This window comes from Salminus brasiliensis, chromosome 5, assembly GCF_030463535.1.
Source record: "Salminus brasiliensis chromosome 5, fSalBra1.hap2, whole genome shotgun sequence".
NCBI classification, from domain to species: domain Eukaryota; kingdom Metazoa; phylum Chordata; class Actinopteri; order Characiformes; family Bryconidae; genus Salminus; species Salminus brasiliensis.
Window position 1 is genome coordinate 27,604,230 of NC_132882.1, and position 19,583 is coordinate 27,623,812.

General features: G+C 38.7%; 1 long non-coding RNA gene across 3 annotated transcripts; it reads left to right on the forward strand.

Moving 5' to 3' along the window:
* Positions 1-6,356: 6,356 nt before the first annotated feature.
* On the forward strand, positions 6,357-15,116 carry LOC140555619 (uncharacterized). Of its 3 annotated transcripts, none has more exons than XR_011979672.1 (5): positions 6,357-6,444; positions 14,353-14,424; positions 14,506-14,588; positions 14,671-14,790; positions 14,880-15,116. It is a non-coding gene; the product is annotated as an uncharacterized lncRNA (long non-coding RNA). The 3 variants fall into 3 exon arrangements; XR_011979673.1 differs by having other exon boundaries at positions 14,671-14,774; XR_011979674.1 differs by lacking the exon at positions 6,357-6,444 and adding an exon at positions 13,349-13,446.
* The last annotated feature ends 4,467 nt before the right edge of the window (positions 15,117-19,583 follow it).

Genomic DNA, 19,583 nt, shown 5'->3' on the forward strand with positions numbered 1-19,583 from the left:
AAGCTTCAGCTTCCTCACTGAAGGCATGATGTTTTCTCCCTGTTACTTTGTTGAATCCAGCTTGCCCTCCACAAGCTGCAAGTTTCCAGTGCCAGAGGAAGCAAAGTAGCCCCAGAGCATCACAGAGCCCCGCAATGTTTCACTGTAGGCAGTGTGTTCTTTTCAGGGTATGCTTAAGTTTTCCTCTTCCAGACATTCCAATGATCCATAGGCCTGAAAAGTTTCAGTTTTGTTTCATCGCTCCTCAGAAGTTTTAGGAATCCTTTTGCGATGGGCATTTGATTGTAACTGCATATACATACACATACACACATATATGCACCATGTGGAGAAAAAGTATTGGGACACCCACAGGAGCTTTAATAAAATCCCATTCTATATCCGTAAGCATAAATATTGAGTTGGTCCCCCCTTTGCGCTCTAACAGCAGGTTTGGAGCTCTGCAGTTACTGACTCAGGAGAATGTTGCCTGCTGTGGTTCCTAAATGCTTCTATTTTTCATCAAATACCACTTACAGTTGATGGTGGATATCTAATTTTCAGTGGCATCCTATTAATATTATATTATTTTATAGTATATATATATATATATATATATATATATATATATATATACATATATAGGTATATCAGCACTTTAGAACCACCAATTCTTTCACTAATAATGTAAAGGTAGACTGCATGGCTAGGTGCTGGATTTTATTCATCTGTGTCAATAGAACTGAATAAAACACCTGAATTCAATGATTAAGAAATGTCCCAAAACTTTTGTCCATATGGTGTATATTATTTCGATAGTTTAGCTCTTTTAAAACCAGCTCTCTCTGTTTTTTCCTGACTTTTCTTCAGCCCATTCCCTGACTGTCCTGTGACTAGTCCTCCCTTTGCAGCAACATCCTCTACATGGCTGTAAGGATTTAATTACATTCAGCCACTAGAGAATTAGTGAGATCAGTTATTGATGTTGGATGATTTTTTCTGGATCACAGTTGCAACTCTAAAAAATCCCTTGGGTACTGGAAGAAGCTCTATCATTCCAGAGAACACAGTTCCACTGCTCTATAGCCCAACGCTAACAGGATTGGTATTCCTTGTATGGAGATCTTAGAAGTTGTGCTGATACCGTTCTTCTCTGCTATCATCCACAGTATTCTGACATCATTCATCACTGTCTGGTACAGCAACATCAGCTCACTCACAGAATGAAACTGGAACGGATTGTGCACCTGGCTTCAAAGATAACAGGCGGTGTTCTACAATCACTGAAGTCAGTGTACACCAAGTACATCAGGAAAATTACTTCTGACGGATCTCAGCCAGCAAATCTTATATTCCAGCCTTCCCTTCCATTTGGTAGATGGCAGATGACTCAATATTGATCGCCAGAACAATCTGCTTCAGCAACTGTTTCCTCTCTTCGGTCATTAGAGGACTGAATTCATACCTGCACTGCAGTGGCTGCTGTTTACCACTGGTTCTTTCAGCTTGCAATGCTTGTTAGCTGCTAACATGTCACATCTCAGCCTGCAGTGCATCAAAGGCATCATTATAGTACTATATTGTTGCAGCCAAGCAAAAGCCTCATATCTCCGAAACAGCAGCTTTACACGAGAGGAGAAAAGCTTTTTAGATTTCAATGGAAGTCAATATAAAACAATTCCATACCAAGTCATTTTGAAGCATATCTGGTCCATTCATCATGAAGTTTGGATAATTTGGATGAAGGTATATATGATATACTAGATTTCAGCATCTCTCAGGTCATTATTTGTCATTTTATGATTACATTTTATTATTTGTAGTGTGTAGAGTCCACATGGAACTGGTGGCACTGAGCATGCATTGAGCGTACCAGTGGGGTTAGGTAAGGCCTTATTTACCAAGGAGGCCAGTGTGGTTCTATATTAATGAAGTTAGTTAAATGATAGTTGGAGGAGAGAGGGTCTAAATTTAGGGAAACACTGATGAAGGGAGGGGCCTATCTGATGACCCCCGTGAAGAGCTTGCAATGTAGTGGGTGATTAGAATATGGGAGTGAAGGGAAATGGGCTGGGCCCTATGTGTAACCCATAGTAACAAAAGTATTAGGAGCAGGATTTGTGTTTCCTGTAGTATTTCAGGTGGAGTTTATGTGTAGGTTTTGACCGTTATAAATGCATATTCATACCCACACAGATCTGTACTGAATGTACTGAATACCACCAATACTGTTGCATAGCAGACAAGAATACTACATTTTGAATATCAGCAAGGGGTCAGGAATGGGTGCACGCTAATGTAGCCATATATATGTATGTATATATATGTAAAATCACAGATGTTGATCCAACTTCTTTGTCTAAATCTGGAGGTGGGTGGACAATAATCCTTCTACCAGCTACTTACTGGCATTTGGTTTTAATATGTGACCTAATCCATAGATAAAAAGAAAAGCCTAGAAATAATATACATGGGCTTATCTTTTTTACTAGTCACTTTATTTTCGACCATGCTTGACCACATGTTTGGTGATGAATATTTCATCTCACCAGATTTATAAAATAGTTTCTGTGATTTGCTCTATCACAGTCCATAAAACACTCCATAAAACACTCTTTTTCCCCATTTTGTCTATCAGCAGTTCGTCTATCAGTAGAGAGTTTGATATTCTTTCTGTTGAGTGTAATCAGTTTTCAGTTGACTGCACTCTTCATGCATACAGCCCCTTTCACATGTGCAGTTTTCAGCAAGTCAAAGCCACAGAGGAGATCTTTTTACACCACTCTAGAGAAAAACAGTGAAACTCTACCCTTCATAGACGCTTGACCAGTTCTGCACAAAAAGATTTCAGTTTTCAGAGAGAAAAAAAGTCGTAGGAGTGTGTTTTTGCATATGATTGTGAAATGAAGAAGCTGTTGGACTTTTATACTGGGGACATCGTGTCCTATTTGCAAGGACTTTATGGTTAATATGAACATGTGCATAAAATACCCTTTACAAGCTTCACATGTGACTGTGTGATGCAGAACCCGAATATTATCGGTAAAAGTGGCCTTCTAATGTCCTGTGGGGTTTGAGTGTGAAAGCAACTTAAGATTCTTTAAGCCTCATTTTTTTCATTTAGTCATTAAACAAGTAACAGTCTCAGAGGTATGCGTTTCAGTTCCACTTCAAGACTCATCATCTTACAGTCCTTTAGGGCTGTGGTCTGCTTTTGTTAAGCAATGAAGAGACTCCATGGCTCTTGCTGTGGTAAGTGAGAAGCAGAGTGTAGCCTGCCTACTCAAATGGTATATGTTCAGTTCTCATTTCACAGAAATGGAATTTAGAGCATAGTGATAAACTGGAAAAGGTTATTTCCTGAAGGTAACACAGAATGATTACCCAGCTTAAGTGGTTTCCACCTCCATGCAGTTGCTAGGCTGTTGCTATGTAGATAGATCCTACAGGTGTTGCTAGGGTGGTTGCTAAGGTATTTTGTAGTTGCTGTGGTAATTGCTAAAATGTTTTTTTGGCAATTGCTAAGGTGTTTCAGGTGGTTGCTAAGGTATTTTTGTGGTTGCTATGGTGTTTCTAAGGTATATATAGATGGTTGCTATGGTATTTCAGATGGTTGCTGGGGTGATTGCTATGCTATTTCTTCTGACAGTTGCCAAGGTGTTCTAGGTGGTTGCTATGGTGGTTGCTGTGGTACTTTAGGTGGTTTCTATTGTGCATCAGTCGGTTCCTAAGATATTGCTAAGTGGGTGCAATGACAAGGTGGTTGTTAAGGTATGCTAGAGACTTGCTAGGATAATTGCTATGATGTGGTTTTTGGGGTTGCTCCAGTTAGTTTCTGAGGTGTTCAAGGTGGTTCCTAGGGAGTATTTAAAAAAAAATGACCGGCCTTGGATAGAAAGGTCAGATTTCGGTGTGGTGAAGACCAGAAAGCAATCACTGACATTCAAAATTAATCAGCATGACTGTTTCCTCTATTTCTAAAAGACTCTACTGTAGCCTTCTAATGAATGCATTCTGCTACTTTAAGTTGCACCCATTGCTGACACAGATGTGCAAATGCACACACACAGCTTGTCTAGTCCCTATAGGTAAGTACTGCCAATAGGATAGGACTGACATGTGTGGGCCATAGTGGTATAAAACCAGCCAGTACTGAGCTGTGGAGCAGTGGAACTGTGATCTCTGGAATAATGGTGGTGCTGCATCTAATACGTTTGGGATGAGGTAGAGTGATGATTATTCAACATCTCGACCTCACTCAACTTTTATCTAATGCAATCAAATCCTCACAGTAATGTTTAGAAAGCCTTCCCAGGACTTTCTCAGTAGAGAAAGTTACTCTAACAAAAGCAGGTGAATTATTTTTAATACCCTTCATCCTTTTCATCAATTTACAGGCTAACAATCACCCTTTGTACCTCCATGTCACTGTAAACAACCATGTATTTCTTCAGACAGTGTCATATGACTAAGTTTAACCCCTTTATACCCTGGAGGCCTGTATTTTCACAAGAATGTAGCTAACAATCAGTGGTTTTCAAAATTACCTGAGAATGAGTTCGCCATAAATCTGTAGCTTGGTGGTTGCATAGGTAAAGAATGCCACTAGTCACATAATCAGAAGAAAAGCTCATCAGTGGAAGACACACTTTGTAGTGTACCAAAACAAATGAGACGACTGTAAAACAAGGGCGTATCTTTCTTTACTCTGATAAAGGACATGGGCTTTCACTTCTCTGTGCTAAACCACTCGCATGTCATGTACATTCGGTGGTCCTGATTCCCACTTCTCCAAAACACAGTCATAAGACTGCTAACTCACTGCTAGTTAATTAGTTAGCCACCGAGTGCGTAGTGATTGCGAGGTAATTTCACTCATGTTGTTTTCACAGATACAATATTTGATTTAATAAGAACTTTAAACTCTAATAAACTTCTCCAATCATTCTCTCTAGATTTTTTTTGGGACAGTGCCTTTGGAATTGCCCAGTCTATGGGTAATCCCCTTCAAAGGTCTTTCCTCCTTGGGTACTTTTCCTTTTGTTTATTCATACAGGATAAGACTAATTTATTAAACAGCTGTAGTCTTTTATTTGAAGACACACTCATGTGACATTACCAAACAAAAGCATTTTTTTAGCTGAACTAGCTGAACCTGATGCTTCATGCCCTACTGCATTGCATTAGAACCGAGCATTGAGGGCTAGTATACATTAAGAAAAACATGTCAAGATGAAACCAAGAATAACAAATCCACTGCATGTTTCAATTTGCCAACCAGAGCCTTTCCAGTTTCACATTTCTGCTGCAGCTGGAGAAACATTACGACAATGTTAAAATTTCTATGAGATACTTGATGGTAAGAAAATCTCATCTATCATATCTATTTACAGGAACAGAAGAAAACGCTCTTAACTTTCAATGGTTTCAGAAGGTTTCTATTGGTCAATTCACTATATAATAAGAACACAGTGTAAAGCTTTCACAGGACTACCTATTTAATTTAATGTATTATAATGTGTTATATCACTGCTGTCTAATGAGTTTTCTCCATGGTTTTCTCTGTACAATGTGCAAATAATTCTGGATGAATTGACCAATAGAAATGCTCTAAATGATTTGGAATAAACTCTTATTTTACTTCCATTCAAAGTTAGGACCATTTTTGCCCTTTCCTGTAAAGTCACCTTTTTGGAGATACAAGTTTTTCATTGGACAGCAGCGATATACTTTATATACTGTGGGTCTCTGCTCATTTTCATGTTCCTGCAGCAACAGCCTGTTTGCATTAGCTGGTAACTTTGAATTTTATGGGAAGACTGTGGAACATTGCTGTGAGAATTTGAGGGCATCATTGTGCCATTAGGTACTGTGTTAGATCACAAATGCCTCTATAAAATATCTAATATCTAAGAAAATATCTAATGGAATCCACTGTTGCACAGCCCGAGACTCAAGTATCCTCTAACTAATGCTTGGCCTTGGGTATAGTAACCTTGGACTCAATGTGCAGCCGACCCAGATCATCCCATTATATAGTCTGTGCGTTTCAATGGAGATAATACTTGCTGTATTTGCACAGATGAACACCTTCTAAGTACAGTAATTAGAAAGGGTTACTGGCTATAGAAGTTAATATGTAGTGTAATGTCCGATCATAGTATGTACTAAAAATACTCAAATACTAGGTTCACTTACTGTACTCTTAGGGTGCTACCAAGACTGACATTGTTGTTTGAAATACACATTCTTATTCTCCTAGTAGTTACACTTGCAGCCTGTAGTCCTGCCTTTGCCCAGCCCCAGCTCCCACCCAAACATCCTGCCCATACACACTCCCATACATAAGCACACCACATGCAGTCTGAGGCTCACTACACTCTTCCACACTCTCTTACTTCTCCAGCATGCACACACTGCTCTCTATCTGTGTGACTAGCACTCTGCTGCTGCCCTTCTGCTGGGGTAAGTACCACATCCCCTTTCTATCTCCCCTTTTTAATATTCTCCACATATTCAACACACACATTCACGAGACTTTGACAAAAAGCTTATGTAAATGAAATAATGAATTCATTCACTGTGTTCTTTAGGTCCTTTGTAATTCTATGCGCATGCACATTAGATCAACAACATGCAATTAGATGAATAAGGAGGCCTAAAGCCTTTTAATTAAACAGCCAGTCATGTGTCACGTGTGTCAGCTTAAAAAGTTAATGAACGTTTTGTGGGCAGCTTTGATCTGTTTGTGCAGGCAGAGGAAAATGCAGGAACGCCTACATACAATGCAAAAAAATAAAGATAAATTATTTCGAGAAAATAAATTATATGTATTTCCTATTTATTTTTGGAATTCATATTGAGGAAAACCATGAAAAGACACCATAAAAATATCATGTATAAAATGTATGACATTTTATCCCCCCAATAGAAAACAACTAATCAGTAATTGTGTATTGCTTTTCTTATGTAGAATAGGTGGTCCTAAAAGTGGGTCAGGTTAACGTCAGCATACCCCTGACCAAGCGAACACTGGATAACGGGGTGGTTTAACCACTCTCTGTGTTCTGTGACTTCAGATTTGTAAAAAAAAAAAGCTTCAAAACAACGAAAACTGTGTGCTGTCTAGTCTAGATAATGAATCGCGTCTGTGAGGCACAGCTCCCAGTGTGAGTTTTGTTCATGCTGTGGCGTGTCTGATGCTGATAAACATCCCCACTAGAGTCACTATCAGGTGCTAAGATACATGGCACGCATTTGCTGGGATGTGCTTACAGTTTAGGTCATATTAAGAATTCTATCATATATAAATGACTTAGAAAGGCACACGCAAATACATGTTTATTGATTTGAATATTTAAACTTGATTCTAATCAATTGAAGCTGCAAACAGAGTACAGTGAACTGAAACCAGTCACCAGTCCTATTCACAAAGGTGCTATTGAGAGCGATGCCATTGAGGAACCACCCTTATTTCTGTTGTCTTGTATAAATTGCAGTGAACAAATTGATTTTTTGCAGCCTAGAGGATATAGCCAGCCCACCTACATAAAAGTGTTGGACATCCCACTCCAAAACCGTGGGTGTTAATATGAAGCCTCTGCTTTCCTAGGACGGTTTTCTGCAAGCGAGTATAGGTCAGGCACTGTCATTGGACAAGAAGGCCTGGCTCACAATTCTTGTTGCGGTTCATGTGAAAAATATTTAGGGGAGGGTTGAGGTCAGGGCTCTATTCAGGCCATTGGAGTTTCTTCACACCAGACTTGTCAAACCATGGACCTTGCAATGTGCACGGTCAAACTCTTGTGCTTTGTCTTCTGTAGAAATTGAAATTGTCCCTTCAGAGAACATGTTTTTAGCACTCCAGAGATCAGTGGCTATGCGCTTTACACCACTCCAACTGATGCTTAGAATTTTCGTAATAGTATTTTAGGATTGCATGCAATTGCTAAGCCATGAAAACCTTTTTACTACAGTTCCTCATTCACAGTCCCCATGCTGACGTTGCTTTCAGAGGCAGTCTGGAAAGAACTTTGTGGTGAGCGATGTAGCATAAGTCAGGAAAATTTGATGTGCTGTGCACTTCAGGAGTTGGCATTCACACTCTATGATTTGTTTGCATGGTCTACCGATTTGTGGATGAGCCGATTTGTGGTTTCTCCTAGATGCTTCCTTCACAATGATAGTATTTACAGTTGTCTGGGGCAGCTATAGCAGGGGTAGAAATTTCACAAACTGATTAAGGTGGCATTGTATGACAATGGCATATTTAACTTTGCTCAGCTAATCAATATAGATTTCATGTACAAAAACAAATATTTGCTATTATCTATTATAATAATAATCTTTTCTTATGTGATGCTTAGGGGTGATTCGGGCTGCTCCTGGTTTAAAACTGGATGCAATCAGTATTTCCCTAAGGTTCTTGCAGACAGTGATTGCGAGATTGAAGAATGTGAAGTGGACACTGAGCGTATTCAGTTTTATGTGTGGGTAGTAGTCAAATTGGTTTGTAAACAATGAGTCTGCATGCCAGTAATTATGATCTGTGGATAAAAGTCTTGTTTCAATCACTGTAACAATGAATAGATATGCATTTCAAATGATAATCTCCTTCAAATCACACCAAAGTTGGCAATCCTAGGTTTACACTCTACACTCCCTGGAAATCTATATGGTGTTCACAGTAGGGTAGGTTGAACAGTTGGCTTACAAGCTAACAGAGTCCCCCTCTGGCTTTTTGCTGTGGGCAGGCCTCTGGATACTGAGCCTGCGTAGTTAAATTGTTAGGTGTGCTCAAAACATGCTTAGTTTATGGTTGGCATGAAAATGTCTTGATTTCTTACTACTTGTTGGTGGCAAAAATGCAGAAGTGTGACTTGTTGAAACAACAAGAAGATGTTTGTAGTGAGGGTATGATGAGATCCGTTGGCATCAAATATATTTGCGACCCGCTATACCCCAGGTCTGAATCCAGTTTTCAGTCCTGCATTTTGTTCTGGCTGGAAGTTAAGGAAACAGTTAATGTAATTGACTGACCATGTAGTGTCACACCTACTAAAACTAAATGATAAAAAAAATGGTCAAATGACTGGCTGTAATGATTGCCAAACAAAAGCTGCACAAATAAAGTCAAACACTATCTCAAATTCAGTGAAAAAACAATACATTTACAGACATTTTTAATTATCTATCAAAACACTGACAGAATAGTTCTGCATGAGAGTGAACACTAGCACACGACCAGCACAGAGTCACACTCTACAGAAAAGGCAACTTTCTCTTTCAGCCTACAACACTGAGGCCAGGCAATCAACCATTGCATAAAATACACACATACACCTGAGTGAAGGTGGCCCCAGAAACACAAGTATTACAACATGTGTCCACATCATGTTTGGACTTGTTGAGAAGCAGATTACACACTAATTCATAGAGTGATACAAAAGTTAACATTTGGGTCCATCAAATAGCATGTTTGCTTGTAATATATGACCTGATAACTTGACTCCATTGGCCAGTATGATTCCATGGCAAACTGTTGTTGGGCCAGGCTTTCTGGAGTAGGGGTGTATAGGAATAAATAAAAAAAAAACATACAGAAATACAGTAATTTTAGCAAGGTTGACTGATACTGGATATACAGTTCATAGTATGGTATTTACAAAGCGTTATAATTAGTGTGAGAACAATGAACAAATTAACTCATGTCGAAGAGAAGATATATGTGCCATGTGAGTCATGGCACACTGAATATATCTAGCCTAAGGGAATCACAATAGGGGAATTACAAAAAGAAAACACAAAGAGAGACACTGTGCACTTATGACTTGTGCCACTGACTCAAAATGGAAAGGAAAATATCCAATGTTGCCAGCAAAGCACTCTCACTTCAGATCTGTATTAAGCAATGCTGTTCAATGTACCAAAATCCTGTCTATACTTGTTCTGTATGGGCAATGTGGTGAGGAGCCAGATTCAGTTACAAGAAGATGAACTGCTGCCCTCTTACGAGAATAGGTGTGCTCTAGCACCAAGTTCACATAGTCTGTTTGAGAAAGATGACAGCCAAAACAGACTTAAGCAGGCGTTCACTGCCAAGTTTTTCAACGTATTGCCTTATCTTGAATTCTCATGCCCTGAGCCATTTCCTCATACATTCCACCTCAGTGAAAAACACATTATACATTAGATCTGAAAGAAGGCCTAAAATAAAAGCAGAAATAACTTATATGGATGTGAAAGCTCCTTTTCAATAACTTCTTCCAAACCTACATGTGACAAATGATCGTACTACATGGACACAACCCATTAGATACCAATCCTGCTCTTTGTGAGAGGTGGGAAATACTAAACACATCCACCAAGACAATGCACCATATACCCCACAAGAGACACATCCTCTTACATTTTATGAGAAAATCACCAACAATATAACCTTGCTTCATTAAACAAGCTTTAATAGACAGTTACTCATCCGTGAATGGACGAACAGGAGGAAGTTTCGTACTCAGATTCTGTAGCAGGAGTCTAGAGAACATAAGATAGTCAAAGGTGTCAGACGTATTCACATTTATTATTCAGGTAGAAGTGTAGATACTAGAGTTTAAAAAGACTTCTATAGAAGTTGAAGTATCAACTTCTAAGCTGAAGAATCATCTTTTTACTCAAGTAAAAGTGTAAAAGTACTGTTTTTTAAAACTAATTAAAGTATAAAAGTAAAAGTAATGTAAGAAAAAAACAACAAAAAAGGCACAATACAAACTATAATGTTATATTAAAATGTTAATGTTGAAAAATGTTGGGATGCACTAGGCTACCTGTTTCAGCTGCATATCTGCCCATTGAAAATGAATGCATTTTAGTAATATTAAATATAAGGATCATCATTGTGTACTACTGAGCCTTAACGTGTTTTTGAAGCTAAAATATTGATTAGTAGTTGTCTATAAGTATTGTAATGATGCAAAAAGTCAAACTTCAGAGGCATGTTACCAATAACCTTTATTGGAATGTAAATGTGGTGTTTAGTCGGGACATTTCACTCGAGTTCTCTTGAGTCTCGGCCACGGACGTCTTCATACTAGACTACATACTGCAGCTATATCCTTGCTGGAGTGTGTCATGTACAGGTTCAATGGATCACTTACAAACCAATAGGGTGTCTGTGTTTATACTTTTTATCCAACACAATCAAATTCATACTTTCCAGATGGCGCACGAAATGAAAACTGAAATGAAACTGGAGTAATGAAGCTATAGAAGTAAAAACATCAGCTGAAAAACTATTACTGCAGTAAAGTATTGCTAACCAAAATTTCTACTTACGTAAGGTAGAAGTATTTGTACTACGTTACTTTACACCTCTGAACATAGGTCACAATTCTGTGGCACTAGAATCTGCTATAGATGTAGAATATGTAACTCATAATTCCGAGACAAGTTTCCATTTATGATGGAAAATAACACTGTGTAACAAGTAGAACAAGGCAGAGTTGATTTGAAGTGATTCTGTGGTTTGAATTGAAGTAGAATATTGCCTTTATTTATCTTGCTTCATGAAACCTGTTAAATTTTAAACTGCTGCTTTCCACATATTAGGCTGTGAAGACAAACCAAGAAGTAAAAAGTGGATGTTTTGTTTTGACAGTGACTGTAAAAGGGAATAGGGCAATGCTGTAAGGAAATAAGAAAGGTCATGCTGATGCTTTCCATTCAGGGAAAGCATCAGCATGACCTTTGTTATTTCCTTACAGCATTGCCCTATGTCCCGACCTATAAACAAAACAAACTGTCTCAGAGCTTGTAATGACTCGATAGAAATCAGTGCATATAGAATGATATATATATATACATATATATATAGTGGAATCAAATTTCTAAAGACTTATTTGGGTATATGTTCATAGGGTCAAGCATTTCAAATGGACAGTGTCCATGAGTCCATGGCTGTGATGTCAGTTTTTCACAATATATAGGAATTGGGTTTCATTAACTGGGCTTAATTTTTTTTTGCCTATTTAGAAATCATGCATTTTAAACTGTTCATTCCACCCCAATCAACAACCTACTATCACAACCTTCCTTATAATACTAAACACAAAAACTATACTAGATTTCCTGCCCTTCCCAGTGAAACACAATGATGTTTTTCTGAGCCCACTTTCAATACTTTGGAGGGAGCCATGCAATAATCGATATACATATTTGGTTTGTACAAAACACTTACAATGACATGAAACTGTATCCTTATGGGAGGAGGAATTGAGGGTGGAAATAACTGGCGAATGGGACCCTATGGGAGTAGGTACACATATCTCTTCTGTTTGAGCATGCCACAGCCTTTCTCAATGTAAACTCATTCACAGGACTTACTGGACCAAAGCACGAATATCCAAAGTTTACAAGGATGTGAATCTCAACTGTGTGTTGTGACCAGTTTCCTGCCAATCATGTACATATATTTGGATGTTGCCTGACCATTACTGATTTCAGGAGGGATATTTTTAAAACACTTTAGGCAAAAGGATAATTTTTGCTCAGTTGGAAAATCCCCTGTACCTCCTCCTCATACTCTCTGGATTCAAACCATCTTAAATTGCACATGGTTAGAACAACATATTTAAAAAAATTCCAAACAAAAAAAATATACATATAATATAATCTTGAGAAAACCAAACAAATAAATAAACAAGTAAATAAAGTTATTACTGAAATCAAGAACCAAAACAAATACAAAAGCAAAACAAAAACTATAGCTGTTTAGCTTACCAGACTTTGTGGAGTCCCACAGGGTTCTATTTCAAGGCCTTTGAAACTGATTTAAATTATGACAGTGTGGGAGGTTAAAGGGTCAAGTTATAATATGTAGGACTAGATGTTGCACCTCTGAGACATAACGGGAACTAATACAGGGTCTGATGAACGTCAGGTGAGAGGGTGCAGTGCTGAATTCTGCTATCCTGAAGCTGTCTGCTTACTTAAGTGCTTTACCTTTTCATCCAGAGCCACTGACTGATCTTTCAGCTGTTCTGGATAAATCTGCAATCTGTCTGAGGAGTCTTGATGTGCACATAGCTATAAAGCCCATGGCCAGATCTTGACTTTCCAACCACGTTATTGAGCATTGGATGCAAGCTTAGAGTATCTAAGCTTCTTATGCTCATAGCCTCCATAGTTTACAGAGTTCTGTAAGCTCAACAATATAGGCGATTTTTAGTGAGCTGGACCATAAAAGGAGATCTGGCCTCTTCTGGAACACAAAGCCTCTGCCCTAAGTCGACTGCCATATTCCAGTATTGTGCCTTGCCATATTCCAGTATTGTGCCTTGCCTAGCTAGCTACCCGTTGTCTGTTTCTTTTGTGAGGAGACTGGCTTGGCCCTCATCTTTCCAGCAATTGGATGGAAATGGATGAAGGCTGTTGATGCTTGTCCTCCAACTTTTCAGCACTGTTGCCAGACACTGGGTATGTACCAGCTTTGGCGAAGGCTTGTCTTGAAGCCTGCCAAGAAGATATTCCTCTGTTACAGACTAGAGGTGGATGGCTCTAAATTACCTTTGCCATAGAGTCCCATAGTGCTAAAGCCTAAAGCACATAGGAAGGCTAGTCCATTTTCTTACATATGAACTGATCACCCCCTCTGTTTACACATGGGGCATGGCAGTAATCCAGACAGCAAACACCAATAGCTTCAACTATTGCTCTGTCTAGTATGATGCTATTGATTGTATCCTTGGTTGTTTACCTGCTGTATCCTAGCTGCTTTGAGAGGGATGCATTATGGCAACACCCTTAAGTTCATTATTGGCTGTTCAAAGATTGATGGGATTGTTTCTGAGCCAGGGTGAAACGGTTGAGCTTCCCTTTGACCCTGGAGATGCTTCTAGATTTGTTAGGCCCACTCAATGGCTTATTTAACAGTCAATTCATATATGTAATCCATATATGTTTATAACTGGTGGTAGCTTCAAACTTATCTGCTGTCTTCTGACCACCCACTGTAATGCTCTGATAATCACAATAGGGAAAGCTAATGGGCAGAAGGTGCAAACAGCCATGACTTTTATTTTCAGGCATTGCCAAGCCATGCTGCATTCTGCTGTTGACAAGCATAGCTGCAGCTTTTGTGAGTCCTTAATTAGGGTTGTAAGGGTTACCAGGGCCCTGAAATACAATAAAATAAAAATGCTGTCCAAAGGAAGCCTAAAAAAACACCTCTAAAAAGTCTGCATGTTCCTTTTTGGCACCCTGAATCTGACACCAGATGGTCCTTGCATGTTCCAACTCCCAGCGACATTTTCGGCTTTTTGGATTGATGTATCAACCAGGCGGTTCCTATCCAGATAATGTTTGTGTCTCGCTTTCTGCCAGGTACCACAACTCCTGATTATGCTGAAGTGACACCAACTACAGATTACCAAGATTACACCTTTGACTATGACGGTATGTTATGAACAAACACAGGCTAAAAATGAAACTCATGTTTTTACCCATCCTGTAAACACATGTTAATTGTCATTAAAGGTGACACCTCAATAAATTATGATCAGTATGAAGTTCTCCAAAAAAGTGATACAAAACACTCAGTTCGTCAAGCTCCGAATGAGGTACAGTGGACCTTTAAAAACATAAGAAAAACTTGAGGAGCTCAACCTTTCAGAATTAACACACACTTTTCTTCATCCCCAGGCCCCAACGCTAAGTCATGGGTACTATGCTATACTACTGGCACTCATGGTCCAACAATTCTGCCAACGAACATGAGTGGGACTGCACAGACAAGCTGTTCAAAGGTTAGCTGTTCAAACAGTGAGTAGCACAGTATGTACAAACTGCAATATGGGGAAATTATATAAGAGCCTCCACTCCTATACATATATTACTATATATTTTTTTAGGATTCGAAGCCACAGCGAGATACAATTCCAGATGACCAAGCAAAGTCACACCAATTCTTCTTAGAAGATTCACCATTTCCCTCAGCCAGCTGTTCAATTTGAGCATGTTCAATCTGAATTCTGTGAAATCTTAATCTTCACTGTATTGTATGTACTGTAGGTTTGTAGCTCACTCATACATCTATTTACCTTAAGTACCCTGAATAAAATCAATGCTTAAGTGGAACTTGAAAACCAGACTTTAAGTTTACGTTTGTTTGTTTAGGTTTTGTGACCGCTGCATAAATCCAACCTAAGTTTAAACTTTTCACAGTTTCACAGTAATGCAAAACCCTTATATCACCACCATTGTTTGCTGTTTTCCACTTTTTGACATCATTTGACTCCAATAGTTTTTTTTAACATTGAAATTGAAAAAGAAGAAGAATAAATGAATTGAACGGCAGAATAGAAATGTAAAAAAAATAAGTAAAAAAAAATAAATCCTGAAAGTTGCTATTTTGAAGATAAAAGGTTTTTGCATGACATCGATAAACTGTATCCCTTAAACATTCCACTTAAAATAAATGTTAAGATAAGTTAAGGTGTTTTATGCAAGTCACTGGTCAAGAGTTTAGCATAGTCTGAGTCAGAAGTTAAAGATTACTCATGTATATTTCAGTTTGTATATATTATTTGATCCAAGGTGGTACTGTGAGCTAAAAAGCCAGATAGGAATAGTGATTTCAACCTGCTGCATAATTCTATACATGACCTTTACAACTGATCTTTACTGAATACATTGAATCATGTTAAATGAATGTATATGAATCTTTATGCTCTGTTCTATATTGCTGCATTGGTATAGATTCTGCTACAGTTTTACAGTAAATCATGAAATGGAAGACTGGGCTCCTGAGTTGTTGTTTTTTTCAGATTATATTTATAAGGAAAACTCAGAGGTTCAGGTTTTAGTTTAAATGTATTAGAATGATGGTATAGGGTAGGTTGTAACATTTACTCTGCCGTGTTTACTTTACTTTCAGCTGAATTGGACATGAATAATAGATGATGGAAACCTAGCAGAGCTGTGTAGGATGCTTAGGAATAAATATTATAACAATTATAATTATATTTATATATATAATTCTATACACAATATACAATATATAATTATAATATATAACACTTTTGCGGTGTTAGTTATTGAGATATGTTAGATATGTTAGATTGTGCCCTGCTCTCCTCTGCTCTCCACTGTTAAAATGAATAAAGACAAAAACTGAGTTCGGGTAAACACTTGAAAGAACTTTCAGTGTATGGTAATTTTAAAATGTATAAAATTGTACATATTGTAAATGTTAAATATGAGTTCAACTGTCTACTCAAAATATGATTTGAGAAGTAACCATTTTTTATAAGGGAGCCACTTAACAAACCACTTAACAAACCCCACATAACACCTTATTTTAAAGAGTGTAGACAGAGGCAGAGGCAGAGTTTTCGTACTTGTTTCCATCTCCATTACCTCACACCTTCCCCTAAAGGCAGACTTAATGCTGTATCTTTGACATGTTGCTGATTTGTTATCTTTGATTAATCTACCCTGGAGATCTCATGATTGGCCTTTGTAAGCTAATGTAATTTACAGACATGTTTAGCCTTGTTTTGTTATGTTGAGTGGCGTACTGGTGTTATGCTCCAGTAAAGTTAGATTGACTTATCTTAATCAGGTGTTTAAGATAACAAAGAGATGCGCTGGAGCATGCTTCACGACTAAGGACACATTGCCCAATGGTAGGCATCAGCTAGATGGTATAAAGCTAGAAATAAAGCCCCCCAGCACTGGGATGTGGAGCAGTGGAACTGTGTTCTCTGTAGTGATGGCGCTCCATCCAGTACCTTTGGGATGAGCTAGAGTGGTGTTTGTGATCCAGAACTGACCAACATCCAACATCAGCACCTGACCTCTCCAATGCTCTTACATTTACATTGATATCTATGGCATTTAGTAGACTCTCACAATATCCAGCAGAAATTTGTGACAGCAGAACTTTTTCAATCAGGCACACAGGTAAATAGCACCCAAAAAGAATGCTCAGAAACTCTCTACCTTCCCTCCATAGGTTTTACTAGTGAAACTATGGGCATTGTGTGGTAAATACAATCTCCTAAGTGAGTCTTATGACTCGGCAATACAAGAAGTGAACAAAAAACAAGTATATACATCCAAAATAAATGTAATCACAGTAGGCCTTCATTGTGTTCATGAAGCCTAAACAGAACATCATCAGTGATCAATCTTACTTTAAAATGGAAATAAGCAGAGTGGTCCAAAATGAACAGAACTGCCCAAACAAGTCCAGGCTGAGAAATCCTTTCGCTGCATTCGCAAAGCTTTTATAGGTCATAAATAATACCGCAAATGCCAACTTGCATGCTATAGCCAACTCTGAAACACTCTAAAGTAAATTCCTACTCTGCACAGGGTTATGATTACCAGCCTTCCAGCTCCTTCTGCTGGTCAGAGTCTAGTAGCAACCAGGACTCTTTAGAGAGCTCCAATTTTGCAAGCATGCCCATTTCTCCAGAGACCCCAAACAAGGGTTACACAAGTTCATAAAAAAAAACGGCACTCCAAACCTTTTAAAATATTCCATTAAACACCACTTGGTGTTTCTCCATCCTGCACACCCATGAGCTATAGTACCAGCAACATCTGAAAACTCTGCTTCAGCAGTTCTCCAGGGCACAACACTGAATAATGTCCTCATGTGGAATTTGCTGAATATTCAACATGGCGGCTTTTGTTCATTGTTCTTCTGGCTTAATAAATCAGGCTGCTGCTCTGTGTTTTGAGTGCCCAATTAGGGTGATCTGTTTAGCCTGCTGTGAGATCATTAGTAATGGATACAGGTCGGAGTGAGTCATGAGGCCATCTGCCACACAACCTTCTGTGACTTCTCGTATCTGCCAGTGAACTAACTCTAAGATATATCTAAGATTTATACAGCAGGTGCCCAAAAGTGCCCTGTGTCCCCTACTAATTTTGGAGATGAGCTATTTGGAGATGTACCCTTAGCTGACACAGGTGTATAAATGAGCACCTGCAGAGGCACGCAAATGTTTTCACTGAAAATAGTTAAGCAAGTAAAGGAAGTTGAAGCCATTCTCATTTTCATCTTTAGCATTTCTTTGACGGTGTGATGTTTTCAGACTTTGTGGGTATTTCTTGTGGATAGTTCTTCCAACAGTAAAAAGTTCCACTGGTCCACTGGCTGCCCAAAGCATGATTGATCCACTCAGATGCTTAACAGATGTGTTCATTAAAGTTCTGCCACTTTCTTCAATTTTCTTTAAATATACCTTTGCTAATTGCACCCCAATGGTTCTTTTCTAACGTCTTCGGCCTATGGGACCTGCTCTGAGAATGCATCAGGCATATTTATGTGGTCCTATTACAGCATTTTATTTTAAAATTTTGCTGAGATTTGTAATTGTTCTAAAATCCCTTCCCAGACTCATCTGCATCTACAACCTTCTTTCTGAAGGCCTCAGAGAGCTCTTTGGATCTTTCTGGTGATACCACTCACTGGCAAACCAAACTAAATGCCTGAGGTTTAAATAAGAGGTCCAAAATCTGGGGGTGTCCTAACTTTTTCTTCATAAAACACGCCTTTGTATAAAGGACTTTCTTCACCTTTAGTGATAAGTTATATTACCACCATCCTTCAATATCGTTCAAGTGACAATCAAATGTCCAGATGTTTCAATATGTAAAAATGAATGTTTTCGTGGTACGTCCTCATTTTTTCACACCATTTGTGAACCAGATCTGATGGAATGTTCAACATCTAGTGTAAAGTGTGGAGAGTGTTGCTGGAAATCAAGACTCATCAGACATGGAAACCTTATATCCAATCCTCTAAAGTTCAGTTCTAAAACTTGCATGTGTACTGTAGGAGCGTTCAAAAGTGGACAGGGGTCAGCATGGGCATTCTGACCTGCTGCCAGTTTGACTTGTTGCACAGGTGGCATCCTATCACGGCACCACGCTGGATTTCACTGAGCTCCTGAGAGCGACCCATTCTTTCACAAATGATTGCAGAAGCAGTCTGCATGCCTAGGTGCTTGATTTTATATAGCTGTGGCTATGGAACTGATTGAACTATCTGAATTCAATCATTTGGATGGGTGAGTGAATACTTTTGACAATATAATGTATCGTTCATGAACTAATGTAAGCACCTAAGCTAAGGCCTCAGTAAGACTGGGTGGGTGATGTCAACAAAAGGGTATTAGCAGATCAGACACAACAGTGTTGCTTGGATTTTCACACCTCAGTGTTTGCTGCTTGGCTGAGAATAAACCACTAACTAAACACATCCTTCCAGAAGTGGCCCTGAGGTCAGAAACAGCATATCAAGAGCTACAGGATGACTAACACAAGAAGTGCATGGTCAAATGAGCTGTGATCTCTAACTACCAACAAGATGTGTCAGCTAGGGCGGTCAGCGAGAATTCAAAAACCCTAGAAATACAGTGCAGCACCTGACACACTCATAACAGTGCAGCACATCACCTTGATAGTGGCACAGTGCTAAAAGTGGTCCACCATTGCACTAATATCTGGCCACATTCTAAAGAATGCTGGGTTATTTTTTTCTACTCCAGTGCTGGATTGAGTCAGTTAGGTAGCTCTTGGGTTAGTTTACTATGCTGACA